This window comes from Lytechinus variegatus, chromosome 1, assembly GCF_018143015.1.
Source record: "Lytechinus variegatus isolate NC3 chromosome 1, Lvar_3.0, whole genome shotgun sequence".
Taxonomy (NCBI): Eukaryota; Metazoa; Echinodermata; class Echinoidea; order Temnopleuroida; family Toxopneustidae; genus Lytechinus; species Lytechinus variegatus.
The window spans coordinates 51,657,152-51,675,927 of record NC_054740.1 but is presented as its reverse complement, the minus strand read 5'-3'; the positions used below and the strand labels follow the sequence as shown (position 1 = coordinate 51,675,927).

Genomic DNA, 18,776 nt, shown 5'->3' with positions numbered 1-18,776 from the left:
ATTTGTCAGCATGTTAACCTGCAAGAAAGCAGGGAGGTGCAGCAAAAGATGAACCCTGTGGTTTACAGGGGAGGGGGATTCCTCCTCCATCCCTCCCACCCCCCCCCTACATCTCTCCCCTCCCCCTTGCAAGACCACAGGGATATGCAGCATGATGAATCCAGAGGTTAACAGACCCTATGAAGTGACTGCATTCACCCCCCCATCGGCCCTCCTCATGTGAAAATGAGAAATATTTATTCTTCATTAATTTTCTGAATGGTCTTGGAGAACTTGCTCATCTTTCCCCTTTTATTTGGACCTTATCTCTCCATTGAATGGGTTGCGACAAAATCAGGAGAGAGAGTAACCTTCAGTGCAATTTGATGGTTAAAGCTGTTTTATGGGGGGGCATTCCAAAAATTGTGGAGGGGTGGCATGCGGTCTACATGTAGCCCAACCCCCCCCCAAAAAAAAAAAAAATAAGGAAAGACAATCCAATCAGTACCTCCGAAAAAAGCAAATCAAACTTTGGAATATGGATAAAAGCAGAGTAAATTAGGTGCAATAAGAAGGATAATGTGGAAAGGGAGACAGTAAAAAGAGAAAGGGAATGAAAAAAGGGAGAGGGGAAGAAAGTAGAAAAGAACAAGTGGAATGCCTCTGGCCGTCTCACCTGCATCACGCGGTTCAATATAGCAGCAGTGCTGACTTTGAATACTACTCTAACTCGCACAAGATGTTCAGTGATACATGGTTACTCTTATGTCCACTTTTTATGAACTAGACCAATAAACTTACAGAGATTCACAAAAAAACCCCAACATGGCCAAAGTTCATTGACCTTACATGACCTTTGACCTTGATCATGTGACCTGAAACTCAAACAGGATATTCAGTGATACTTGATTACTCTTATGTACAAGTTTCATGAATCAGATCCATAAACTTTCAAAGTTATGATGGTAATTCAACAGATACACCCAATTCGGCCAAAGTTCATTGACCTTTGACCTTGGTCATGTGACCTGAAACGTGCACAGGATGTTCAGTGATACTTGATTACTCTAATGTCCAAGTTTAATGAACTAGACCAATAAACTATCAAAGTTATGATGGTAATTCAACAGATACCCCTGATTCGGCCAAAGTTCATTGACCCTAAATGACCTTTGACCTTAATCATGAGACCTGAAACTTGCACAAAATTTTCAGTGATGCTTGATGACTATTATGTCCAAGTTTCATGAATCAGATCCATAAACTTTCAAAGTTATGATGGGAATTCAACAGATATCCCCAGTTCAGCCAAAGTTCATTGACCCTAAATGACCTTTGACCTTGGTCATGTGACGTGAAACTCATGCAGGATGTTCAGTGATACTTGATTAACCTTATGTCCAAGTTTCATGAACTAGGTCCATATATTTTCTAAGTTATGATGACATTTCAAAAACTTAACCACAGGTTAAGATTTCGATGTTGATTCCTCCAACATGGTCTAAGTTCATTGACCCTAAATGACCTTTGACCTTGGTCATGTGACATGAAACTCTAATAGGATGTTCAGTAATACTTGATTAACCTTATGGCCAAGTTTCATGAACTAGGTCCATATACTTTCTAAGTTATGATGTCATTTCAAAAACTTAACCTCAGGTTAAGATTTGATGTTGACGCCGCCACCGCCGCCGCCGTCGGAAAAGCGGCGCCTATAGTCTCACTTTGCTTCGCAGGTGAGACAAAAATGGGAAAGCGGAGGAGGGAAATGGGAAAGAAGCAATAAAAAAAGAAGGCTAGATAAAAGGATGAGGAAACATCGGCATTTATACCCCTTTCATGCTGCTCTCGCATTCCTCACTTCACCGGAGAAGAAAAAAATGTACCATTTCGCAGTGACATTTCTTCCCCGGTGAAAGTCAACGGGCGATTGCAGAACAACACGAAAGAAAATTGTAAACATTACTTCTTACCTATTACAAAAAGGTATCAAAAAAATTAATTACAACATATTTTGGAAGTATTACGAGAAAAACAAACAATATCACCTTATTTTTATATTTTAGCACATTTTGTGCATGTAAAAAGTGCTTTTTAATAAATATTGTCAGTAAAAAAAAAATATGTTTGAGGGTATCTACTTGGCCATAGCATTCAGCTGAGCTTGCAACTTATCGTGCGCGGAATCTCAGTACAGGGGACTTCGGGAGAGAAAAAAAATTAACTTCTGACGTCATTCAAGAAGAGAAGTTCTCCGGTTTGCTTTCATACTGGACACTTTCACCAGCGAAGTTCTCCACCTCTAGAGGTGGAGAAGTTCGCCAGCGAACTTCACCGGTGAAGTCTCCTGTTTTGCTTTCATACTGGACACTTTCCCCTTCGCTGGTGAAAAGCGCAATATGAAAAGGGTATTAAAACAGACATACAGACATTTTTCTCTATTGAGAGAAAGTGAAAGAGTCATGGTTTATATTTTTAGGGACAATTTGTATAGATGTCACAAATGTAAGCTGATATTTTCTGTGGTGGTAAATTCAATTACCACAAAGGTACTTCATACTTACCCCCAATCCTTAATATCAATTGTCACATCTTAAACGAAATCCCCCATCACAACCCTTACCAACTTCTTCAGAGAAATTAGGACTGGGACGATTCTCACAAAAGTAATCTTCAGATCACCAAAGGAAAAGGCAAGAAAAAAAGAGAAATAGGCATGTGAGCAACCTCATTGTAGATATTCATAGAAAGAGACAAATACAGCATCAGAAATTGAAGGAAAATAATCCTAGCCCGAGCACAAAGTACAGAATATGGTTCAAGTACATTAGGGTCATCCTTCATTGCAAAGGTATGCAAACCTTTGCAAGGGTCACAGACACAAATCAAGCAGATATCCTTCCAAAATTGACAATCCCTCCCACAAACTTTTTTGGAGCAAAGACAGGGCACAACTACCACTTCCACCTGTTGGCGGATTACTTCCAAAGTCTGACAAATGGCCTGGCAATATCAGGTTTGTCTTGTCAAAACAATCATTACCAAGAAAGCTATCTAAAAGCAAGAACTTGACCCTAACAAAGTGTACAAACTTATCAAATATGATGAATATTAAAACAGGAGAGAAACAAGGCAAAAGTCAAGAGTGTCAATGGCAGAGGGAAAGGGAGATAAATCCACCTGTTATAAACAATCAAAATATGTTCCAAAGTCAAGTGAAATTAGGTGAGACACAACTAGACTGTTGCTGTTTCCTTGGTATAGCTGATGTCTGTTCATGAATAGAAATCTGATCAATAAATCAATGATAGTATTTTAATGCTAGGTACATTCCTTTGCCCTCAAGAATATTTTTGTATCTCTTGGTAGCCTGGCCTAAGCTAGCTTCTCCTCCCCTTTCTCCTTTCCTACTGCCGAAGATGACCCTCCAACCACCTCTTTCTACTGCACATTTCCCCCTCCTCCCCCTTGTCCTCCTGCCTTCTCCTTCTTCTGCTTCTTCTTTCTCCTCCTCTCCCATCTCCTCCTCCTCCTCTTCCCCTTCTCCTATACCGTTTTCATACTGAAGGCGAAGTGGAGTTACTCCGGAATAACTCCGGATTGAGTTTATACGCTTGTACTGCGGACTGACTTTAAACGCCCTTTCATATTGGCAAGCACCGCAGCAGTGTATCCGCAGTCGTTGCCATGGTTTCCAAGCGAGTTCGCACCATACGTGTGGCGAGATCACAGCGATAAGCACATACCGCATTTCCGGTGCGGAGTAACTCCATTTGTAACCCTCTTCTCGAAGTGGGTTGAGTACTCCGCTTTGAATCCAGATCGAACTAATCTCAGAATTTTCATATTGCCCTCCAAAGTGGTGTTACTCCTCCTGGACTCCGGACTAACTCCACTTCTGCTCTCACTATGAAAGGGGTACTAGACACCATTCTCACCATCTTCCTAAAACTAGTTTCCTGGAAACTAGTCTAATGTGTAGTAAGAACGGTCAAAGCGATCTTGGAAGCAATCTTCCAACCGGTTCAGAAAACCACCTTGCTATGTAGTTTTAAAGATCCCTTTGCCATGTTAAACTGGTTTTAACGTGAGGACACAACCGTTCTTCAGGAAGCTATATTCGCACATTTTGAGCGTGCTACTCCACACGAAAGGTGTAGAACACCTAAGCTGCAGTTTCAAATTTCGTGCAAAACATGTCACCCAACTGCGAGTGTTTCCATAGCAACAGGATCGCTTTACGTGTAGTCATTTTGAAAACCACTTTCGTGTGATCAAGTGGGAACGCTAGCAAAGCCATCTTCCAAACTGGTTTCCTGAATCGGTTTCCAGTAAACTAGTTTTAGAAAGCGTAATGAGAATGACCTCCTACTCCTCATATCCATCTCAATCCCTTCTCACATCCCCTTCAGACCCTCCCTCTGATTTTCCTTGGTTTGATAAAACAAACTAATCAAATTTGATAAGGAATTTCTATTTTAAAAAATAATCAATAAACTCTATCACAATCTATTCATTTTTCATTAGATTCAATTCATTTCCAGCAGAAGCTATCAATGTTTCAAAAAAAACATCCATTCAGGAGAGACCATGTATAAAACCTTTCATTTCAGACAAGATCATAGTGGCATTTGATTGGTTTGCTTTGGAAGCAAACAATGATCTCCATTTCTCCTCAAACTTTGTGACTTCACAACCTCACCTTATAAGTCAAAACAATGGAAGATCAAGATACTTCAAAGAAAAGACAAATGATATTTATCATTCTCAGAAGTCATCACTTCCAAAAAGTACCATCATCACTCAGTCATGATAGGGGATGCAAGACAAACAGGCTCCCTACGATATAAGTGCAACCTTCTATGCAGATGTCTGTTTCAAAAATAGTCTTCTATTAGCTTTACTTTTTCTTGCATTTTAAGTAATAAACCAAGTAAACAGCAGGTATAGATAGTGCATAAGCATTCATCCGGTGTGTTCACATTTTATTTTATACCAATCAGACAAATGATCCTAACTCAGTAGAACTCGTGCAGATGATGTAGGACTCTAATTTAAATACCAAATTTGGCACATTCGCACTTCACTGAACTAGATGAGGGCAAAAACAGAATTTGCATTTAGAAAAGGACAGATTCCTCATCCTTGCCTCATCTTCCTCTCATAATTTTCCTAAAGATTAGTTGTGTTCACTTCTATTCAGATAATTATCATGTATGATAATTTGCTTTCATATTTTATCATGTTTACTCATGGCAAAATATACATCTCAGTTTATAATTGTTTTTATGATTTTTTTCTCACTGTTGGAAATGAATACCAATTTCAATTTGAAATTTGAATACATGTTACATTATATTTTTTCAATTTTTTGTGGGGGGCACAATTTAAAAAAAATCCATGTAAAAGTTTGCTTCAATTTAGATTTTAAAATTACCTTCCATTTTGCAGTTATTTTACACTTGGTATTTTGTGACTGGTGAATAATTTCTGATCAGAAAATACTAGGCGTTTTTCTAAATTTCTGAATGAGTGGATAAGGTCTAATACATCACCATTTATCCTGTCTATCTTCCCCTACAATCTATAAATATTGAAGAATAAATTCTTCTTTACTTTTCAATGGAGTGGAACAATTTCATTTTTAACAGCAAATTATTGTTTTATAGTTAATTACAAAATTACCAATGTCATGGAACAGATTAATCTACACAGATCATTTGAATTCTTTGGATTCATTATGAATGATGTTCAACAAATGTGTTTCATCCATAAGTGCACCAGTTTAAGGTCAATTGCTTCATAATCCTTAAACAAATTGGTAGGTGAAGATATATGCATCTATTGGGGGAGGGTTACTGACTTACAGGCAAAATGTATAAATTTTGATTAATAACCCGATAAATTCATTATAGATCTTCAACACTGGTGTGTTTTTTTTTCACCCATGGGCACCACAGTAAATCTAAAGCTGAAGATATACATGTATGTGGGTTATTTGGAGTAACAGGCAAAGAAATCAAGATTAAAATTGAAATGTAATTAGATTATTAGACCCATAAACTATCATGAATGACATTGGATATTCACATTTTTCACAATGGGAGCAACTGTTTATATTTTGATAATCTTACTCTTGAAATAAGAAAGTGTAGATTTTGCTCCATTTGATTTATGTTGAATATTTATTGGGACCCTTTGAGGTAGTCCTATAAATTCAATCATGCGTGATATTTGCCACCTTAATTTTTCACCCATGAGAGCAACCGGTTAAGATTCAATATTTTGATAAGTTTCTAAACTCAGAAGGTGAAATTTCAAGGAAATCTGGTAAACATATCAATACTTCCACAGCTGCCGCATTTTCTTTTACAAGTTTCACGGTCAATTCCTATTAAGGGTAGGTCTATTGAGGCATATCAATTGGCCCTCACATGTCAAATCTCAACACATTACAAAAATTCATTTGGGTCGAATGAAAGTCAATAAAATTTACAAGGAAAATAAGGGGGTGAACTTCACATACGTACAACCAGTTGGATGGAAATAAGGTGATTCATGAATTGAAATGATTGAAGTGATTGGGTTAGGCCTATATAATTACTTTTAGATTATACAACTTTTATTATGGTGTCTGAAAGAAACTGTTATGAAAACATTCCTGAGTTGTATTCTGGAAAAAGTAAATAACAAATAACATTTATTTTCTTCCACTGGAGGAAAACTCAGAGTTGCAAGTGCAAATATAGATGAATATATATATAACAATCAACAAATGTTTGGATTCACAAACAACAAATGCATAATTCATCTTCACACTAAAAAGTAAACAGAGGGTTATGAATTAGAGAAGGAATATGAATTTCATGGTTAGCAGCCTAAAATTCAAATTCCAGTCCATTTAACACAGGTCTAGGACTAATTGAAAAATTCACTCTTTTTGGAGCTGATCTCCTCGCTATTGATCAACTGAAAAAAAAGTCGCCTGCTGATCCGGAATTACTTTGATCATATTGTCTCATCGCGACAAGTTCTGAAGTCTCCACAAGGGATAATTTATACAAGAAGGAATATTGTTCGTAAATGTTGTGTTTTGGGTACATTAACTAAATCATGTCAATAAGATCAGAGGAGGTTGTTTGATGTTATAATGGAGCATGATAATGGGGAGAAACCTATGAAGTGAAACATTCAACAAATAAGATTCTTGCTGGCAAACACAATAAGGTGCTGGGTTTTCAAATGCAGATAGCGTAACATGAAGGACATTTGTTCTTTTCACTGAAGCTATTACCCTCATTTTCTCAGCTTCAATAATCAATGACTCCGAAGACAGCTTTACACCTTCCATAGATGAAGAAAACTTGTTTGTGACCCTAAAATTTAGTACACTTCAAAAGAAAGTTTGAGGAGGCAGAGGCATTTTCATTTCTGTGCAATATGAATGTATTTTCAATGTGCTACACTCTAAATATCAAGGATTAGAATTAAATCCAGATCGGCTGTGAATAGAGACCAGCCGAATATTAGATTAAGATTTAAACCTTGTGGATTTGAATACAAATCTAAAAGATTTGAATTTAAATCTTTTGAGATTTAATTTTAAGTTAATCCTTAAGATTTAAAATAAATTCAAAATTTTGAGGGTCACTATTCACTGCCGATCTGGATTTGACATTTACATGTAGCCTACTATGTAGAGTGTACAGTCTTCAATGAAATAAAAGTTCTTATTATCTTGTAAATACAGTACTTCATGAAGATTATTACAATTTTCAATATTTATTTTTTTTGGGGGGTGGGATATTACAAGAACTTTTTGCAAATTTGGCAAATTACTTCCTGAACAGTGGAATACCAATTCTGAAAATACCAGGTATATATTTTGCAATTTGGAATGTGTAAAAGCACCTCTCCTTGTTGACAAATTATGATAATTCCATTGAAATATATACAGGTCACAAGGACCCATGATAATTCATGAATGTTAAATACTGTACGGACAATGGGCAAATACAATTTCTGAAGAATAAAAATAACCAGATTATAACAGACAATGTTTCCAAAATAAATGTGTTGGTCAAATTCTTTTCTGGAAACTTTTACAATGGCACAATTAAGATCAATATATCTTTTGTCCTTTGAAAGTGGGATTTTTAAATGACAGAATCACCAAATTATTTTAATAATTAAATAATTATTGGTATTCAAACACAATTGTGCAACAGAGACAAAAATGAGTTGCAAGACTTTACTAGAATGTGATTGGTACTCGGGACCTTCAATAAGGTCATAACAGCCTTGGTCCACAATAACAGCAACAAAAACAACAACAGCACCAGAAATCTGGGCATGGACCTGCTGATTCTAGACCCCTAGGGAAGAGGGGGGGGGGGTACTCAGATTTGAGTTTGATAGGACCAATGAACCCCCTCACACAGGATCCATTGAAGGGTAAGGGTCATAGAAAGTATATTGAGAATATTTAGACTTTCAGAGTACTTTATGAATGCTGCATTACTGTAGATCGATTAGAAACTTCTGATAAAGCAATATCTAAGTGCTATATAAGCAAGTATATATTGTACAACGCCTACTTAGCTTGTTGTACGCGATCAAATGGGAGGCTGAATGTCACACATTCGTACCGTTGCACACAAGACGTACCATCCAAAATGTACCGTCCAAAATGTACCATTGCACGGCTTTAGGAGGTGACGTCACAATGCTATTTCACTGAATAAGATGACAATGCGCGTACAACCCGCTGGCTAAATGCGCAATGCTGTCCAAGATCATGTGCGCTTGTGGGCCCGGCTTGTGGGATTTTGCTTTTCGCTTTCAATATTTTTGCTCCTTTTTCATAGATTACTGGCGGGAAAAACTCTTCTTTTTTCATATTTTCGCTAGATTCCGAGGCGTTGTACAACACAAATAGCGAATATTCTTATTCGTGCAATGGTGCGAGATTTCGCATGAGGTGAAAGAAAGAAACGCTCTATTCAACTCGGCTAACGCCTCGTTGAATAGAACATCTTTCTTTCACCTCATGCGAAATCTCGCACCATTGCACTCATGCCTATTCGCTATTTGTATACCATTTCATAACTTCCTCATTTTGTCTTAATTGTGGAGGAAGTGAAGTCTGAACACCTTTTAATTGTTTCTCTCTTTCCTCACTTTTCATTAAATATGATTCCCTGGGGTTTAAATTCTCCTTTAAGCTCCCATCACATATCAATCACATATCTCTTCATACATGCACAATACAAATTTGCATCTTTATAGTCAGAGTTGGTAACTTCTGCTATCATCAGTCTGATGTGACAGCTATCTTTCCAAAAAGTCACTTCTACCAAGAATGGATAATCCCTCTCCTGAAGGAAGCCAAACTACTCAGTAAAGCTTGAAGATGTTCCATTTATTTATCTACTTTGGCAACAAAAGGGGCATTTCTACGGCTACAGTGATGATACCCAACTCAAGATAAATCATCCATGAAATCATTCGTTTGCAATGCTTTATTCACAACAAGAAAAGCCAGTCCAACTATTGACAAATAACAGTTCACACGGGGACCAATCTTCAAGTAATATTCCAATAGAAGAACAACACAAAATTTCCTTGAAGACTAAAATGATGAAGAGAACATTTACATTTTAAAGAACGGAACATGTTTCAAGATTTAAACTTCCTTATCAGCCTGAAAACTATAAACAGTCATTGAAACATGATCCGTTTGTTAATTTAAAGGGGGGGGGTATTCATCAGACAGTTTTTTTTTCTCTAATATACACTCTAAATTAAAGGCAGTTTTATCCAGGTGGACTGTAGTTAGGGACAAATTGAATTCTGAAACTAAGTTAATCCTAAAGATTCATTTTTAAATCTCAAAGGATTTAAATTTGAATTCCCTCAAGATGTAAAAATTAATTTTGAGGATTAAAATTAAATCCAGAATTCAATCAGTCCCTATTAACTAAAATCCCTTCAATTTAGATTATAGAGAACATAAAAGGGAGTGTAATACAAGTTGATACCTCTATTCCTCCAATGTTCAAGCATGTTTATTTTTCTGCAGACCACATCTGCAACAGGTTAAATTAGATCTGCATCGCTAGTGTTGCTATATCTGACAAGCCTCTATCGATCATTTTCTCAAGTTGGCAAAAACAAATTTTGGTGTAAGATTCATGCATACAAAAAAATACAGGTACAATGTGTCAGTAATCAAGTTCATCATTCTAAAAATTTCCAAGTTGCTGTGCTCACTGTTTAGAAGTAGAATTCCGCTTGATAAAGAACAAAATGTTTGCGTGTGAACACAGGTATTGATTTCATGTCTTCATTCGTTTTCCCAGCACGAGTTTCAGAGCCTGACTGGGCAGGGTCTCATCTTGAAGGGGGTAGCACTTTATTTCACAGCTTCTTCACCAGCAGGGATTAACTGTGCTATAGGTGTCACATTTACAGTATCCAACAGCTCTCTTTGTGAACCCCCTTTGTTGGAATTTTAGTGTGACTGGATAGCACACCTTTTCTTGATTTTCCATTCTTCTCTCCTTCCTCACTTTTTGTCTCTTATGAATTTATTGCTCCTCTCTTTTTCTACCTATCTATCTCTTTTTTCCTCTATATATCTATCTATCCATCTATCTATATATCTCTTTTTTCCCTCTATCTATCCATCTATCTATCTATCTCTTTTTTCCTCTATCTATCTATCTATCCATCTATCTATCTCTTTTTTCCTCTATCTATCCATCTATATATATCTATCTATATATCTATCTTTCTTTCTTTCTATCTATCTTTCTATCTGTCTTTCTGACTGTCTTTCTGTCTGTCTATCTGTCTGTCTTTCTACCGGTCTGTATCTCCCTCTCTGTTATACCCCCCCCCCCCCTTCTGCTCCTCTAAAATGATTTGCATTTTGCAAGGCTTCTATACCCAGAAACAAGCATCTTTTATCATTTTTTTCTGAATAATCTTTGATTCCTTGCTTTTTTTTGCCAATGTTTACACCATGCACTTGACACATTAAAACGCAATAGCTAGCATTTTTATATGGTGCTTTGATGGTCTTTTATTCACTTTTTTGAATTTTGGCCTTTTATTCAGTTTTTTAAATTTCAATACATTATGGGGACTTTTTTTCCAGTAATACTCTGGCCTTGATATTTCTTGACTTAAAAGTATAAACCTAAAATTTCTTCCTCAGGCATAAATATTCCTCTCAGGCTTCTTACCAAAGCCTCACAAGAAAAAGTGAGCAAAAAAGTAAATGAAGATAAAGTTCAGTAAACTTTGTACAATATCTAATTCTATCCCTGTGAGTAGGCTTAACTCTGGTGTTTCTAAGACTTCAGTGGGAACCAAAGCAACAATGGAAGGATTTCTACTCCTGAGGAGCTAAATAAAGGAGAGAAAAGTTGTTAGAATCCCATAAAATCCGAGCTTTTGCACCATCTAAATCAACCATTAACAAGTCAATCTGTTTTTGATGGAGATCGGTATATTGATCTGGTGTGAAGTTTATAGCCCTCGTTGGCAGGTCAATTTTCAGATTTAGGTTATGCCATAGCTGTGATTAATGACTCCCACAAGTCTTGGCTTGGTACTCTGAAGCAATGACATACATGTATGGATAATTGAGATGAATTGGGATTGCATCTCATGAATGGAGATAATGTTTGCCTACATTCATGTTGTTAAACATCATGAAAGGCTTGAAACATACAGGTTTTACTCAAAAGATTACAGCAAGGTTCTCATGATGGACCGTTCAAGGCCCCATTGCATAAATGGTAGGCCTACACGTAGCTTTGCTATCCATTGGTAACCTCAGTGGAATCATTGATGTTGATTGAGCACTGTTACCATGGTATAGTTTGTAACAGAAGGCAAAGTTAAGATAAAGCCAACTTTTATGTAACAGGCCAAGAAACATTCTTTTCCACTCCTCCTTTATCATCACATACTTGGGCAAAGCCAAAACAGATGAGCTACATACATGCATATACATGTATAAATCTATTAGAATTATTATCAAATTAAATGAATTAACGATTGTAGAGAGATACAATTTTTAACTTTTAAACTAATCAATATTACCAAAAAAAATCGAACTTCAATTAAAATTCTCCAAAACAAGTCAAATATTATCCATGCCAAGTATGGGCACTTGATAAGTTTTCATCTATAAAATTGAGTCAACAAATCATTTATGGAATGACAAAAAAGATCACTCATAAATTTCCTCCTTCTAAAGTTCAAACAAATCCAAATATTTATAGTTGACTTGTAAGTTCATAATACTAACACATTCATCATGTACAGTGAGCGACAGCTATGAAGGTTATTACCGCAAACTTGTATCTCACCACAAATCGGCATGTACATTATATATTTGTAAGTGAATTATTAAGAAAAGAAGAATTTGTACAAGCCAGAATAGGCAAGCTAAGCCTTTCAAAGGAATTAATGAAGCTCAAACGCATGATGACTTCCACCCAGACAGTCTAAATAATGAACAGTCACTTTGAATTAGGCCGCAACTTGGCACAGAGAAAAACAGCAACACAAATGCTCGAGTGCATACAAGCGGCATGACCCCCCTTTGTGTCTTGGGCCGGAGAGCCCAATTTTTTTCCTCTTACAAATTAGAGGCCTGCGCTACGGGACCTCCAGCTCGTGCAATCAGGGAGATAAGATCTCGGTACATGATGCGCCCCAGGGTGCGAAACCAACGGAATGCGTTGAACGACAAGCAGCTTGTTCTACTCTGCTACGTACAGCTCCTGTTCTGGGAAGATGTAATAGTTTGGCCTGGACGCATTTTTGAAATAAAAAAAATCAGGCTCTCTGAAAAAACTAATTGATATTACATCCTACCTCATTACATACTGTGCATGTATAATGTGTCTTATATTGTACTCTTGTAAAGTGACTTATTGTGAGCAAAATTAAGATTAGACTTATCCTACACTTCAACTTATCATTACAACTTATGGGGAAACAATCATCTTCCTTCATAAAAGGAAAGAAAAAACTTTGCAAAGTAATTGGAATATCATAGCACTATAATGTAGGTAGGCCTACATTGATTATTGCAAGTTTTTTTTTATAAAGCATCAACTAAATCTGAATCAAATATCATTACAATAGCACCAGTGTAACAATTTCTGAATGAACAAAGTATTAAATGTCATCTTCAATCAGAGAAATACAAAGGAAAATGAGCTGTTCACCTCTTAATGAACTTAAGTTTTCTGGGGCAGACCAATGGAGTTGCTGTGGGATGGGAGGTGGAATGAATGAATAATAGGTAGTGATATAGGGATATCGTCGATATATGAAGAATAATTGAAGAAGAAGAATGTATGAATGGTTACTCCAAAATATCACAAAGAGAGCAGGAGGGTCATTCATCTCATATAGATCTGTTATCAATAAAACAAAAGGCTTTAAAAAAATGCCCTATTCCTTCGATATCCAGACTATCTGACCCTGAAGATAAAACAGTGGAGGGGGGAAATTTAGCATTTTGCTCTTCATTGTGTTTTGAAATTCTTGACATATACCTGACTGAAATATAATGGACAGATAAACTAAACACAAATCAGACTTTTTTTGTTATTTTAATTAATTTGGGATCCTACAACGATGTATACACCAAAAAAAAAGTATTGATAGCCCCTAAAAAGTAAACATCTCAATCTATATTCTAATAATCTAGGATTCAAAAGCAACCAAATGTATCTCTGAAATTTAATGTCCAATTATAAACTATTAAAGGAGACATAACGCATCATTGCAAAGCAAACTGCAATAGATCTATCTACATGTCTTTGACTCTGTGTGTATACACAAGTAAAATTCATTATGACCTCACACCCTCCATCCCAGACTACATACAGCATTGCCTCTTGTTTGAACAGCACCTTTAAGCCGAAGCCTGCCTAAAGCAGAATTTTAATAAAGCATGCTTCTGACTTGATTTGACGGCAGCCAACAATTAAGTTGTGTTTGTATTTACAACCCTCAATGGAAGTATTTGGCAAATTTCAATTGCAGTATTCATGCCCATTTTTCATGTGGCTACTGAAAGAATGTAATAAACTATTATAGGAATAATAGTATGCATTTATGCCTGTCCCTCGAATTCCAATGAGCTGGCTCAAGGCTGGTACAGGAGAAGGGATTAAAATGTAATAGATGTAACCTTACTCTGCTAGATCTAGTGTGATTGCATGTCTTGATTAATGGTATACATTTGTATTGTCAATAACTCATGGTAATAGGTTTGTATTGTATCATATAATGCTAATAAGCAATGCTCTTGACCACTGATGGAGTATGACCCTTGAAATGTCTTAATTAAAATCTTATGGTTGGCATATTGTATGAAGCGAATCTTCTTTTAAGTGCAGAGTATGTTACATAAAATACAAGGTTGCAGCAAACAATAATATTATTTCATGAGAAAGTATTCAAATCAAGGTTAATTGTCACCATCTTATCATCATAGATCTAAATTTGGTTCATTAATGTAACAGTAAACTTACATGTATCTTTGTAAAATCATGAAATCCTACCTGAAAATTGATAATTCTGATATTAACTAACACAAAAAGGCGTATTAGTAACACATTTTTTCCAGAGCCAATTGGCAAATACTTTTTATCGTATACAAACTCTCGAGTGGTCATTTTATTGGATTCTGTTCAAACTCATTTTTAGATCATTACAACTGGTATTTATCTTTAGAATGTAATAGATTTAATGCTCTTGACCGCTGATGGAGAATGACCATTGAAATGTAATTAAAATTTCATGGTTGACACGTAGGCCCAGTATGACACAGATCGAAGGTATATAATAAAACAAGAACAAGATGAAAAGAAAAGGGAAAATACACAAGTGGGGTGGGAAATAAAAGTGGTGATGGTGGTGGTGGTGATAATGATGAAGGTGGTGGTGGTGGTGGTGGTGATGAATCAAGCAAATAACACTGCACAAGCATACATGTAGGCCTATACTGCATAACCCTGTCGCTCAAAAGGGAACTTACTACATGATACAAATATGTATTTTCACTCGCACACTGACCCAGGCTGATTGATTTTTCATTTCTTTCTTGTACCCTCACCAGTTATCAAAACAGCAGAGGCCACAGGAAAATTCACCATACAAATGCAAGAAATATATAAAATTAACCCAACTTCATAAAGTACATATGCAATAATGCAATATAGCTCCTTTGGGAGTGGGGGGGGGGGGGGGCTAGAACATCAGAACAGTACTTTAAGCTTTTAGTGGCAAGTAATTTAATATGAAACCTCTGAAAATGTACATTTTCCTTTTTTTCTGTTACTTCAAAACTGTTGCTTCCCTCAAGCCAACATCATATGTTTCTTATTCTGTACCCCTTTAATTCCCTCTCTCAAAGTTCTCCATCCTCTTCTCTACAACACCTTTCATCTTTCTTCTTCATCTTGTCACTGTTTTCTTCCTCCTTCTCCCCAGCCGACACCCTACGTGTCTGATTCTGTTGTTGTTTTAACAAATGTCATGTGTAAGGGCATCTCGTTGGGGACTCCCCAGACCATAATTGAATTTGACGATGATCCAGGGAATTTGGGTGTATGGATCTATGAATTATGATGCAAACTCGGCAACTCATTCAGCAAACACGCCTCTGATGTTTGTTTTAATAGTGGTTATCATGCCATGCAATTATACATGGAAATATGAATATGGCATTAATACTTACATGTAGGTTAATAATATGCGCCCTTAGTTCTATAATAGTCCAGATATAGCAGTGTGGGTTGGCATTATAACATTTCAAAGTGGTCAAGTCTGAAATTTTAGAGGGATAGTATGAGACCAATGATTTTACTTAATTAGGCTTTTTAAAAAAATAATTTCCTTTACTTTAATAGTGCAGTATGTATTAACAGGAGTGAAAAATCCTGCAGTAGATTGAATAAAACACTATGTTAGGGGTTTAGAGGTTTGCTTTAAAGGGGAAGTTCACCCTGAAGAAAACTTTGTTGTAAAAATAGCAGAAAAAAATAGTAAAAAATATTGGTGAAGGTTTGAGGAAAATCTGTTAAAGAGTAAAAAAGTTATTAGAGTTCAAAGTTTTGAATTTGTGACGTCATAAACGAGCAGCTGCCCCATGTGTTATGTAATATAAAATGCATGAATTTCAAATTTTGTATGGTTCCTGATGACTTACTTTTTCTATTCATGATCGAGTGTAAAATGATTTGTCTATTGATATACAAAAGGTACAGTGAAAACTATTTTCAATTTTCTGAGTAAATGACATTTCATTGATTTTTTACCATTCGCTATGTAAAAATGCTGCTCGCCTATGACGTCACAAATCAAATAATTGAAATTATAATAACTTTTTAATCATTTGATGAATTTTTCTCAAACCTTCGCCAATATCTTTTATTATTTTTTCTGCTATTTTTACAATAAACTTTTTGGCAGGGTGAACTTCCCCTTTAATAGCAAATGAGCAATCACAAACTAATCAGCAATGTATATTGCTATATTTATAATGGCAGCCTAAAGGTACATGTAAATGTGACGGATTATTTGAAGATAGGGATTTCATAATTAAAGAGGAAACAACAATATACAGGCTGGATGAATAGACTTCTGAGAAATAAAGCAAATGATTATGGCAATTATGGTAATAATGGTGGTGGTGGTGGTGGTAAATGCTGTTGATGTTGCTGTTGGTGGTAGTGGTGGTCATGACTGAGGGGGTGATAATGAAATTGGTAATGATGGAGATGGTGATGATGAATGATGAAACATAGTTGTGGTGGTTATGATGGATATATAGTGATGATGATGATTGTGATGATGATGACGACTGTGATGATGATGATGACTGTGATGATGATGATGATGCCAATGATGAAGATGATGATGAAATTGGTTATAATGATGATGATCATCATCATAATAAAGTTGATGATGCTGATGATGATGCTAATGATGAAGATGATGATGTTGGTTATAATGATGATGATGGTGACGATGATGATAGTCGTTAATATGATGGTGATGATGAATGATGGCAAAAGCAATTTTCATAGTGGAAGTAGTAATAGTGGTCATGGTGACAGGGAATTGAGGGAAAGTGATAATGGTGATTGTGATGTTTATGATAAATGAGTATTGTGGTTATAATGGAATGGTTGGCAATGATATTGGTTTATCTGCAGTAGAATTGCACTCGATGGTGGTGGCAGCAGTAATGATGATGACGGGTGATGCTTGTTGGTGAGGACGTTGTGATGGTGATAATTTGCTAGTATACGATAACAATGAATGTTAATGATGGGGGGGTAATGAATGATATAAGCTATGTTGATGCTATAATGCTCCTGAAAATCTCCAAAGAAGAATCAATGTAAAAGGAATACGGCATAGACAGAAAAAATGTTGATTGCTGCCTGGCCTGGGCCATACTCATGAAATCAACCCATCAGAAGCATAGTCTGCCTACAACTAGTCTTATATGAGATAGCAGTATAAAAATGACAATTGAATTACCCTTTCACTTATAATAAGTTATCTAAAAAAAATATTGATGATCTCCCTATATATCAAGTACATTGATATTGCCGTTTCTCCGAACATCACCAGACCGGAAACCGCTGCAGAAAGGGTGCCTAAACTTACCCGTCTGCATCCGTCTTGGTTCCAACAAGGGGTCCAACCCTTCTTTGGCTTTGTAAAGAATCCAGTATTACTATTAGCAGTCACAAAATCAAATTCGCAAAATTTTCAGGTCATTAGATGAGCATTGTTGGCTTGGTCAGAAGATCACAGACTTTAATACCAGAATAATTAGTAACCTTTTCTAAACCTCCCACTCCCAGCAAATAGTAGCCACTTTATCAAACAAATACCATCTCGCAAAATTGTATGGAGCTCATTTTCAACTTCAACTTCAAGGACTACTCCACTCTCGCCCCCTCTCGCCGCAGATTTACTGTGATAAAAAGACCTTTTGTTATGCGATTTGCAGTATTAGCTTACCCAAATCTTTGCCCAGCAATGAAAAGTTCAGCGTTGCGACGAGAAGTACACTTTGTAATATTCCACTTGGCAGTACAATAGTAATGAATCCAGAATTGTTGAAAATAATGTGTGCTCTGCAAACGTTGTCGACTCTACCAGGATCACAGCAAATGCTGTACCGACTCTGCTCCCTGCAATCTCTGTCGATGTCTCGCTGCCGCTTGAATTACTGGCAGATTCGTTCTATTAGTGCTTCATGTGTGTACACAATCACGTGTGGCATTTTGTGTACAAATCTTGCTCGTCCTCACATGATATGAATATTCATACCTTACTTTTACGAACAAACGACCAATCGCAATCGTGAGATTTTCCGCAAGCATGCGCGGAGTACACACGACTTCCTTTCTCATGATTATGTATGACCACCTTTAATTAGTTCGCTTGTACTTCGGGCATGAATCAATTTGCCAGGCACGCTATCCAAATACGATTGATTACGAATTTATTCTTAATCAAAATTCTACAAATTCTGGATGCAATATTGCCCCCACGGCACATGCGTGTGAAAGGGACAAACAACGGTGGGGTCACTCACCCGCAGAGGGGGACACGTATGACCGTTACCACAAATGCACGTAACCCCCTATTGCAGTCAATTTCAAGGACATTTTGCGAAATTTACCCCCCTGTTTTCACGCAAAACAAGGACAAAATTGCGGTAAAATGGAACCTTGAAA

The 18,776-nt window shown here is 36.5% G+C and overlaps 1 protein-coding gene across 2 annotated transcripts in view; it reads right to left on the bottom strand.

Moving 5' to 3' along the window:
* LOC121416153 (extracellular sulfatase Sulf-1-like) overlaps positions 1–18,337 on the bottom strand; it is a 90,746-nt gene extending 72,409 nt beyond the window's left edge. The window contains exon 1 of one of the 2 annotated variants that reach the window (XR_005970106.1): positions 18,055–18,336. The gene's annotated coding sequence lies outside the window, so the exon portion shown is untranslated. Of the gene's footprint in view, positions 1–18,054 lie in introns of both variants that reach the window. The other variant, XM_041609632.1, reaches the window with a different exon arrangement.
* Positions 18,338–18,776: the final 439 nt, after the last annotated feature.